This window comes from Crinia signifera, chromosome 12 (assembly GCF_055691185.1).
Source record: "Crinia signifera chromosome 12, ASM5569118v1, whole genome shotgun sequence".
Taxonomy (NCBI): domain Eukaryota; kingdom Metazoa; phylum Chordata; class Amphibia; order Anura; family Myobatrachidae; genus Crinia; species Crinia signifera.
The window spans coordinates 65,404,862-65,417,050 of NC_139228.1; positions in this window are offsets into that span (position 1 = coordinate 65,404,862).

Below are 12,189 nucleotides of genomic sequence, written 5' to 3' on the forward strand. Positions count from 1 at the left end.
CAGTTATTTTTATCAATGTCGTCCTACAAGGTATTTAAATCGCCGGCTCGTCACACTTTCTTGCCATTTTAATGACAGATTTATTTATTTTTCTTCTTCGAGCTGTCGCGGGGTGAAGGTTCGCGGGGAAAACACTGATAAAGGTTCATCAACTGTCACAGATGTGAAAGGGAAAAAGGAAAAAAAAAAGTTTTTTTGTTAATTAAAAGGATTTTTTATTTTTTTTGCCTTCGCCAAATCAAAGAGGTTCTGGATGAAAAAAAAAAAAAAAAGTGTAGAAATTATCTAAAGCCGCCTCAACCTTAGCATTTATTATTCAGCACCTCACTCATTTCTCCGATGATAAATATTTAATCACTCAACAACTGTAAGTGCTCGCGTCTTCCTGGAGGACCTGCGAGCATTAGGAAATAAAGGGACAAGGGATAGTCAAAGGCAGAAAGAGACTAAAAGATGTGTCGTGATTATACGGGGACAAGTGGAAAGGTGTGAAGGACGCCGCTGAATTGGGCCTTTGTAATCAGGAAGCACGAACACCTGAACGTGGATCCGTTTTGTTTCTGTTCAGTGGGCTTCAAAGCGGCGTCTTTTTTTTATTTTATTTTAACTGTATGGCAGCCTCTGACAGAGGGTGCCCTTGGAGAACAGGCGGCAAATGTTCCTAATGAAAGCAAGGCCCCGAGCAGTCAGAAATGCCATCCTTGTACCCTCCTTTGTCTGTCACAAAAAGCAGCCTAGCTTGGCAGGCTTTTGGGCCGATCAATAATGCATGAGAATTATTACATCCACCCAGATGCCAAAAAGTAGGAATGAGCATACAGCTATTTTACCTTGAGCATTGTCTCCGTATGTGTGTGTGTGTGTGTGTGTGTGAGTTAGAGGGTTGTCTCCTTGTGTGTTGCAGAAATGCTGTCCTGGTTAACAGGCGGGCTCAGCACAGGAGAATTAAAAGTGCCGGTGAAAGAAACAAGGGGCTTGATTCAGAATTTGCACGACTCCGCCCCGCTCCAGTGAATCCCGCCTTGCGAATGAATGTGCTCGCTGTGCCAATGGATGTGCATCCGTTAACACCCGAGCTAAAATGCGGATTGCAGCGAGGGGGACGTGGTACACTGATACGGTGTACATGCCGACCTATGTCCAAAAACAATGAGTAGGTGTACACACAGAAAAACATAGTATCTCCCGCCTAATAACAAAGAAAGTTTATGTGAAATATATTACAGAAAACGCAACAAAGTATTACAGGGAAAACCCAGCAACTATGGCAGGCAGGAGAGTGGAGCAATTAGAGGTAATTAGTGTGTACAGCACAGTAATTGGCCAAAGCATCGGTGCAATCAAACAGCGTGGACAGCACTGTGTCAATAAGGGCAGCAAGAAACAGAGGAGCGGAACACACAATGTGGAATTGGGGGAGATTCTCTAAAGCAGAAATGCGGTAAAAACCCAGTTATCGGGTTTTTACTGCATTTCTGTCTGCTCTGTCCCCCCTCCGCAGTGGCAGTGCTGAGGAGGGAATCGCCAGCAAAAGCTGGCGATTACCTGTTGAAGCCTATGGGCTTCTTACCGCAGCGCTACTGTGAGGAACCCGTCACGGATCCCTCCCAGCATGCCCTGTGGCCGGAGCCGTCCCCGTCGCTCTGCGCATGCACAGATGGACTCCCAGGTCACACACCCAGAAGTCCAGTGCCGGCACCGCATCGCAAGGGACATCTCTTATCGCAAGAGCTGTCCCTTGCGTTAATAACGGCATATGTTACAGCATATGTGGTTATTAATAATGTGGTGGCCGACGAAGGAGGGGGCGATAATCGGCAGCGGATGTTAGAACATCCTGCCCATTGTTATCAATGGAGGCAGAGCAGCTGCTCGCCAAGGACAGACAGATCCGTGGCATCTCCTGCTCATACGGTGTCATCTCCTGCTCATACGGTGTCATCTCCTGCTCATACGGTGTCATCTCCTGCTCATACGGTGTCATCTCCTGCTCACGCCTTGGCATCTTCCACTCACTCCGTGACATCTCCCGTTCACACCGTGGCATCTTCCACTCACACCGTGGCATCTTCAGCTCACTCCGTGGCATCTTCCGCTCACACCGTGGCATCTTCCGCTCACACCGTGGCATCTTCCGCTCACACCGTGGCATTTTCAGCTCACTCTGTGGCATCTCCCGCTCACACTTTGGCATCTCCTGCCTACACCGTGGCATCTCCTGTTCAGTCAGTGTCATCTCCAGCCTACACCGTGGCATCTCCTGCTCAGTCAGTGTCATCTCCTGCTCACACCGTGGCCTCTCCTGCTCACTCAGTGGCGACTCCTGCTCAGTCAGTGTCATCTCCTGCTCACACCGTGGCCTCTCCTGCTCACTCAGTGGCGACTCCTGCTCACACCGTGGCATCTCATACTTACACCGTGGCATCTCCTGCTCACACCGTTGCATCTCCCTCTCACTCCGTGGCATCTCCCGCTCACACCCTGGCATCTCCCTCTCACTCCGTGGCATCTCCTGCTCACTCCGTGGCATCTCCTGCACATACCGTGGCAGATCCAACAAAAGTGACATCTGCAAAAATTGACATGTAATTGCCCTTTCAGACCGCACATATTAACCGTTATATTGCTGTTTTTTGTACCGTTTCAAAACGGTAATGTGTGCGGTCTGAAAGGTGTTGAGTGATCTTAACGTTTCCAAAAAAAATACGGTTTTTGGAAATGGTAAATATGGAGGGTCCTACCCATTTCAAACCCGTTTATTTGGTGTCTAGAACGGGTCTGAAACAGTATTCTCCATTCTCCCTCCCCTTAGAGGGTTCTGCCTGTTCACATTTTCGCACAGGACTACAGGGTAATTTACAAAAATGTAAAAAGGTGATGTTGCCCATAGCAACTAGGGTTACCACCTCATCCCTTTAATTCCGGACACATATTAAATACACAGGTTCTGTGGCTGGCTGACTACAAGACTCCATTTCACCTGTTTTTTAAACTGCCACAGAACTTGTGTAATTAATATGTGTCCGTAATTAAAGGGATGAGGTGGTCACCCGAATAGCAACCAATCAGATAGTGTCTATAATTTCTCGATTGCACCCTAGAAAATGACAGACAAAAATAAAGTATTACATCCACATTAACACAGCTGGTATAAATCCTGATTCCCTGGCTAGAAGGAAGGCGCTATTTGTGCCTGCAGATTAGGAACCTTCTTATTATCCGAATTACATATTCACCGCTAATATAACTGATCTGAACCCATTCGGAATTCAAACTGTGGTTCTATAATAAATAACCCCTAAATTGATCATCAGGAAATCTCTCAACCTTTCACCTTTGTCTTACCTTCATATATCTTTAATGTTCTCATTAACCTGGGAAATCACCCGTCTAGAACATAATAAATGGTACATTTCTGCTGGTCCCCCTGCCAATCTCACCTGTGTGCCCGCTCCTCCGAGCCAGCGCCAAGCCAAGTGCTTCCTGACAGCAGCCTGACTTGTTGCTTCTATGAGTTATGTAACCATTCGGTATACTGCGTGTCATTTCCTACTAACAGAGAAAGGCCACTCATTACCATGCTGAACGTTAATATTTAAGATATGCAAATAGACAGAAAGGAAAGGAGAATAAATAGTAATAGCACCCCTCCCGCCACATACATTAATTATATATTGTTTTACCTACATGCTCGTTACCAGGGGTTACATCCTTGATGCCAGGGGTTACATCCTTGTTGCCAGGGGTTTCTTGCTCATTGCCCGGGGGTTACATCCTCATTGGGTACTTATGTATTATCTGGACTCCCATGTTAAATGCACCCCATTTTTTCATACCCCTACTATCCAACTACGCATGGAGTTGATTTTATATAGTGTGGCGAGCGCAGCGAGCCCCGCGAGGGGACGCGGTCTCATAAGAAAAAGGGAGTCCAGATATTACATAAGTACCTCCTCATTGTTAAGGGGTTACATGCTCATTGCCAGGGGTTTCTTTTTCATTGTCAGGGGGTTACATGCTTGTTGCCAGGGGTTTCTTTTTTGTTGTCAGGGGTTACATGCTCATTGCCAGGGGTTACCTTTTCTTTGTCAGGGGGTTACATGTTCATTGCCAGGGGTTACATGCTTATTCCCAGGGGTTTCTTTTTCGTTGTCAGGGGGTTACATGCCCTTGCCAGGGGTTTCTTTTTCATTGCCAGGGGGTTACATGCTTGTTGCCATGGGTTTATTTTTCGTTGTCAGGGGTTACATGATCATTGCCAGGGGTTACCTTTTCTTTGTCAGGGGGTTACATGCTCATTGCCAGGGGTTTGCGGGGGCACAACCATTTCTGAAAATCTGTACACGTTGCAGTCCCATGAGAGATGCATGGAATCTGCAGAGACCTTGTGTCCCCGGGGTGCCACCTTTATAACCCATGCCACCAATTGGACGGCGGTGGCATTGTCCACTCACTGGGCCTATTTATCTATTAATATTGATTTTAAAAGGTGGAGCCTGTTCATTTCATTAAAATTGCTCTTGTCCTATGTAATCCTTTTTTTCATGCTGGTATGCAGAAAGTATTTAAAAACATTGGTTACTTATGCCTAGGGTAACACAGACCATTAACTCAGTTTAAAAAATAAAATGTTTTTAATGAATACACACTCAAAATCAAGATCATCCTAACTTATAGGCACACTGGGCAGAACCACAATTCTAGGGGCCTTTAAGCAGGGGCGGTTGGTGGTCACACAATCAAAGCAGCGAGTCAGCTTTCTCCACCTGCCATCCAGTCTGCAGTCTGTCAGCATGCTGATTGGTGAATGGCTGAAGCTATCCACCAATCAGAGTGCAGCATTCTCTACCTGTCTTCCAGCCTGCAGTCAGACAGTGAAGGGCTGTCAGCATGGTGATTGGTGGATGGCTGAAGCTATCCTCCAATAGAAGTTCCATGCCTTCCATCCTGCAGTCAGACAGTGAAGGGCTGTCCTCAATCTGATTGGTGGATGGCTGGGGCTGTCCTCAATCTGATTGGTGGATGGCTGGAGCTATCCTCCAATAAGAGTTAAGCATTCACTTCCTGTCTCCCTTGATACATCTCCCCTGATATAGGGAATTAGGGAAGAAGTGGAACAAGGGATGAGCCATAGAAGATATTGCCCGGCCTCCGCAGGCCTAATGCCACGTGCCCTCTTCTGCTCACGTGATGCTGGAATATTAAAGCATTGATAGTCCTAACTGTTATACATGAATCTTATTACGCTATAGTCGTTTGTAACTATAAGTCATTGTATCGCCAGTTCCATTCTATGGAGATTATGCCTGGACAAAAAGTATTCCATATTTCATTATTATTTTGTATAATTTGACAAATATAATTGATGAGAGTCTTATTTCTTACAAAGGCTGTAATGTCAGTAGAGCGCATTATATATGCTACAACGCTCCTGTAATAAATTTAGCAACATACCTGCCTGTCAATAGCAATAGCAACCTAAAGTAAATCTCTCTTACGTAAGCCCATTTGTCTGCCGCGCTTGGTCGACCTCTGAAGTGTGAACAATTTTTCAGCGCTGTGGTTGTCACTGGTTCTAAGACCGCAGATACTGGGGAACTTTGCCTTCAAAGGAACATTACAATTCTGCAGTAAGATGCCTCAATAAAATAACATCAGCAGTAACAATCATGAGGATTAAATACATAAATAAGTATAAGGTACTAATTAGTGCTGGGCAACGAATAAAATTGTTTATCGCATTGTTAGGCACATAAGTGCTGCTTACCTAAATTCTCGTAGTCACAGGTTCCATGCTCATTGACAGGGGAAATTACATGCTTGTTGACTAGGGGGATTACATGCTTATTGCCATAGTGGGTTCCATGCTCATTGCCAGAGGTTCCATGCTCATTGCAAGGGGAGATTACATGCTTGTTGACATAGAGAGTTAAATGCTTGTTGCCCAGGGAAGTTAAATGCTTGTTGCCCAGGGGGAGTTAAATGTTTTTGTTTGCAAGGGGGATCAGCGTTGCGGAGCACAGTCTCCGACAGGATTAGAGACTACAAAGCAAAGCCACTAGAGGTGCAGGTGTACTTCTAGCATGTCTTATCTGTGGTGGCGGCCATTTTTGGAGGGGCGCAGGGTCTCTGTAATGCTGTCAGAGACTCTATGCCTCTGCAGTGCCACTTCCCCTTTCGCTAACATGTAAAAAAAAACATTATCTGCGTAATAGTGCTGCTCACTTCACAGTATTAGTACTAATATATCAAGACTTGAAAGTAAATAGCCAGTGTCTTTGGGGGGGGAGGGGGGTTTGTCGTGTTTTTTTCAAACTCTTAGCAGCATTTTATTTCAGGTGACAGTTTTGTGTCACTCACTTTGTTTTTAAAATGTTGGCATGTCTAGACCAATCATGACAGATCTGTCTCCTGTCATCTTCCAGTTAACTCTTTGCCGACGGCTGACTATAATCCATGACATCCAAACTAAACATATTATTATGTTCCCATCCATACAATTGCCATGCCACATGTGAGTAGGGTGTGGGCTCACAGACAATGTCTAGGTAGACAGACAATAGGTCGACACAAAAAAAGTCGACATGCACTAGGCCAATTATGGCAAAGGATCGACATGAATTAGATCGACAATGACACAAGGTCATCACAGGCAAAATGTCGACACATTAAAAGGTTGACATAAGTTTACATTATGGTAACGTTATGGTTTACAGCAGTGGTGTCAAACTCATGGCCCTCCAGCTGTTGTGGAACTACATGTCCCAGCATCCCCTGCCACAGATTTTATATGATGGATTGCTAAAACTGTGGCAGGGCATGCTGGGATGTGTAGTTCCACAACAGCTGGAGGGCTATGAGTTTGACACCACAGGTTTACAGTAACATTATGGTTCCTCCGTCACCTCTCAGGGATGCCAGTCACATCATGGTTCCTCCGTCACCTCTCAGAGATGCCAGTCACATCATGGTTCCTCCGTCACCTCTCAGAGATGCCAGTCACATCATGGTTTCTCCATCACCTCTCAGAGATGCCAGTCACATCATGGTTCCTCCGTCGCCTCTCAGAGATGCCAGTCACATCATGGTTCCTCCGTCGCCTCTCAGAGATGCCAGTCACATCATGGTTCCTCCGTCGCCTCTCAGAGATGCCAGTCACATCATGGTTTCTCCATCACCTCTCAGAGATGCCAGTCACATCATGGTTCCTCCGTCGCCTCTCAGAGATGCCAGTCACATCATGGTTCCTCCGTCGCCTCTCAGATGCCAGTCACATCATGGTTCCTCCGTCACCTCTCAGAGATGCCAGTCACATAGTAAGTAAGTAAGTAAGTAAGTAAAATTTATATAGCGCACTTTCTCCAGCAGGACTCAAGGCGCTTACAGACATTAAAAAAAACAATGCACATAATACAGAGGATGTTGGAGGTACAGTAACAGACATGTCACAGACAAAAGCCCCTGAGCACACAGTAAGCATAATGCAGGAGTGGTGCAGCATTTTGGATAATAACTTCCATGGGTTGTGTACTCCACCCTGACAAGGTACCAAGTGCGGCAGCCATTTTAGGCGCTCTGCGTAGGATTACCCAGGGTGAAATAGATTACCCCTAAAAGAAACTACCCAAAATGGATGATTTCAATGTATACTCAGGTCCATGTATTTTTCATCCCATTCACAAGTGCACCAGATGAGGCAGCCATGGAGGGCGCACTATGAAGGTTACACTGTAAGGGGCGAGCCATACAAGGACCCAATGCATATATTGGAAAGCAAATACTTCTGTAGTAGTATGATAAACCCTGCACAGAAACATCCACGTGATCCACATCCTGTCCGCGGAGATACCATCTGAGGCAACCAGCTTGGTGCACTGCATAGGTCAGCGCTGGCAGGGTGTGCAATCTGCGGAGGTACACAATACAGGAAAAAGCACATGGTGGGGTTGATGTGTGCTGCAGGAGAGGAGGGGGGGGAGAGAAAAGACATGAACACACATTTGCAGGGGACTGACACTTTTACAAGGGATTGATGGGTGAAGTGTTGGTGCATAGGCTGACCCTGCTGCTTCCCCTCACAGCTCCATGCTCACCATGAGGGGTAGGGCTGGGGGTAGTCCAGGTGTTCTCAGCCATAGGGGTGGTGGGCCTGGTCCACTCATGGCAAAGGTGAGTTGAGGCCACATGATATTCCTGAGTTTTTTGGGTATAATGCAGTCCTTCAGCAGTAATGATGGTTTGTTCTTTGCCTTCTGGTTTCCTTCGGGTTAACGCGGGTATAACGCTGCTATTAATTTTAAGATGACCCTTTATAACTAGACCCTTCAGATACTAGACCCCTAACGTCCTAAAGGACTGACGTCCCAAACTATACTCAATATATAAGCCTAAAACAAACATATGTCCATCCTGAATTAGCTGCCCCTCCCAATACACCTCCCCCACCAGCAAAAGGTGCTAATCAGACCAAACCAATGTAAGAGCAGTAGCACTATCCCAATATTTCTAAGTTCTTCACATAGCACAGATAAAACCACAATAGCAGCTTTTACAGATTTAAAGCGATGTTCTGCAGTAGAAATCTGAAATAGGTTTACCCCGTTTAAATCAGTGCAAACAGCTGCGATGTTCTGCAGTAGAAATCTGAAATAGGTTTACCCCGTTTAAATCAGTGCAAACAGCTGCGATGTTCTGCAGTAGAAATCTGAAATAGGTTTACCCCGTTTAAATCAGTGCAAACAGCTGCGATGTTCTGCAGTAGAAATCTGAAATAGGTTTACCCCGTTTAAATCAGTGCAAACAGCTGCGATGTTCTGCAGTAGAAATCTGAAATAGGTTTACCCCGTTTAAATCAGTGCAAACAGCTGCGATGTTCTGCAGTAGAAATCTGAAATAGGTTTACCCCGTTTAAATCAGTGCAAACAGCTGCGATGTTCTGCAGTAGAAATCTGAAATAGGTTTACCCCGTTTAAATCAGTGCAAACAGCTGCGATGTTCTGCAGTAGAAATCTGAAATAGGTTTACCCCGTTTAAATCAGTGCAAACAGCTGCGATGTTCTGCAGTAGAAATCTGAAATAGGTTTACCCCGTTTAAATCAGTGCAAACAGCTGCGATGTTCTGCAGTAGAAATCTGAAATAGGTTTACCCCGTTTAAATCAGTGCAAACAGCTGCGATGTTCTGCAGTAGAAATCTGAAATAGGTTTACCCCGTTTAAATCAGTGCAAACAGCTGCGATGTTCTGCAGTAGAAATCTGAAATAGGTTTACCCCGTTTAAATCAGTGCAAACAGCTGCGATGTTCTGCAGTAGAAATCTGAAATAGGTTTACCCCGTTTAAATCAGTGCAAACAGCTGCGATGTTCTGCAGTAGAAATCTGAAATAGGTTTACCCCGTTTAAATCAGTGCAAACAGCTGCGATGTTCTGCAGTAGAAATCTGAAATAGGTTTACCCCGTTTAAATCAGTGCAAACAGCTGCGATGTTCTGCAGTAGAAATCTGAAATAGGTTTACCCCGTTTAAATCAGTGCAAACAGCTGCGATGTTCTGCAGTAAAAATCTGAAATAGGTTTACCCCGTTTAAATCAGTGCAAACAGCTGCGATGTTCTGCAGTAGAAATCTGAAATAGGTTTACCCCGTTTAAATCAGTGCAAACAGCTGCGATGTTCTGCAGTAGAAATCTGAAATAGGTTTACCCCGTTTAAATCAGTGCAAACAGCTGCGATGTTCTGCAGTAGAAATCTGAAATAGGTTTACCCCGTTTAAATCAGTGCAAACAGCTGCGATGTTCTGCAGTAGAAATCTGAAATAGGTTTACCCCGTTTAAATCAGTGCAAACAGCTGCGATGTTCTGCAGTAGAAATCTGAAATAGGTTTACCCCGTTTAAATCAGTGCAAACAGCTGCGATGTTCTGCAGTAGAAATCTGAAATAGGTTTACATCATGGTTCCTCCGTCGCCTCTCAGAGATGCCAGTCACATCATGGTTCCTCCGTCGCCTCTCAGAGATGCCAGTCACATCATGGTTCCTCCGTCGCCTCTCAGAGATGCCAGTCACATCATGGTTCCTCCGTCGCCTCTCAGAGATGCCAGTCACATCATGGTTCCTCCGTCACCTTTCAGAGATGCCAGTCACATCATGGTTCCTCCGTCGCCTCTCAGAGATGCCAGTCACATCATGGTTCCTCCGTCGCCTCTCAGAGATGCCAGTCACATCATGGTTCCTCCGTCGCTTCTCAGAGATGCCAGTCACATCATGGTTCCTCCGTCGCCTCTCAGAGATGCCAGTCACATCATGGTTCCTCCGTCGCCTCTCAGAGATGCCAGTCACATCATGGTTCCTCCGTCACCTCTCGGAGATGCCAGTCACATCATGGTTCCTCCGTCGCCTCTCAGAGATGCCAGTCACATCATGGTTCCTCAGTCACCTCTAGGAGATGCCAGTCACATCATGGTCCCTCCGTCACCTCTCAGAGATGCCAGTCACATCATGGTTCCTCCGTCGCCTCTCAGAGATGCCAGCCACATCATGGTTCCTCCGTCGCCTCTCAGAGATGCCAGCCACATCATGGTTCCTCCATCGCCTCTCAGAGATGCCAGTCACCTCATGGTTCCTCCGTCGCCTCTCAGAGATGCCAGTCACATCATGGTTCCTCCGTCGCCTCTCAGAGATGCCAGGCACATCATGGTTCCTCCGTCGCCTCTCAGAGATGCCAGTCACATCATGGTTCCTCCGTCGCCTCTCAGAGATGCCAGTCACATCATGGTTCGTCCGTCACCTGTCAGAGATGCCAGGCACATCATGGTTCCTCCGTCGCCTCTCAGAGATGCCAGTCACATCATGGTTCCTCCGTCACCTGTCAGAGATGCCAGTCACATCATGGTTCCTCCGTCACCTCTCGGAGATGCCAGTCACATCATGGTTCCTCCGTCGCCTCTCAGAGATGCCAGTCACATCATGGTTCCTCCGTCGCCTCTCAGAGATGCCAGTCACATCATGGTTCCTCCGTCGCCTCTCAGAGATGCCAGTCACATCATTGGTCCTCCGTCGCCTCTCAGAGATGCCAGTTACATTATGGTTCCTCCGTCGCCTCTCAGAGATGCGTCACATCATGGTTCCTCCGTCACCTCTCAGAGATGCCAGTCACATCATGGTTCCTCCGTCACCTCTCGGAGATGCCAGTTACATCATGGTTCCTCCGTCGCCTCTCAGAGATGCGTCACATCATGGTTCCTCCGTTGCCTCTCAGAGATGCAAGTCACATCATGGTTCCTCCATCGCCTCTCAGAGATGCCAGTCACATCATTGGTCCTCCGTCGCCTCTCAGAGATGCCAGTTACATCATGGTTCCTCCGTCGCCTCTCAGAGATGCGTCACATCATGGTTCCTCCGTCACCTCTCAGAGATGCCAGTCACGTCATGGTTCCTCCGTCACCTCTCGGAGATGCCAGTTACATCATGGTTCCTCCGTCACCTCTCGGAGATGCCAGTCACATCATGGTTCCTCCGTCACCTCTCGGAGATGCCAGTCACATCATGGTTCCTCCGTCGCCTCTCAGAGATGCCAGTCACATCATGGTTCCTCCGTCACCTCTCGGAGATGCGTCACATCATGGTTCCTCCGTCACCTCTCGGAGATGCCAGTCACATCATGGTTCCTCCGTCGCCTCTCGGAGATGCCAGTCACATCATGGTTCCTCCGTCACCTCTCGGAGATGCCAGTCACATCATGGTTCCTCCGTCACCTCTCGGAGATGCCAGTCACATCATGGTTCCTCCGTCACCTCTCGGAGATGCCAGTCACATCATGGTTCCTCCGTCGCCTCTCGGAGATGCCAGTCACATCATGGTTCCTCCGTCGCCTCTCGGAGATGCCAGTCACATCATAGTTCCTCCGTCACCTATCGGAGATGCCAGTCACATCATGTTTCCTCCGTCGCCTCTCAGAGATGCCAGGCACATCATGGTTCCTCCGTCGCCTCTCAGAGATGCCAATCACATCATGGTTCCTCCGTCGCCTCTCAGAGATGCCAGTCACATCATGGTTCGTCCGTCACCTGTCAGAGTTGCCAGGCACATCATGGTTCCTCCGTCGCCTCTCAGAGATGCCAGTCACATCATGGTTCCTCCGTCGCCTCTCAGAGATGCCAGGCACATCATGGTTCCTCCGTCGCCTCTCAGAGATGCCAG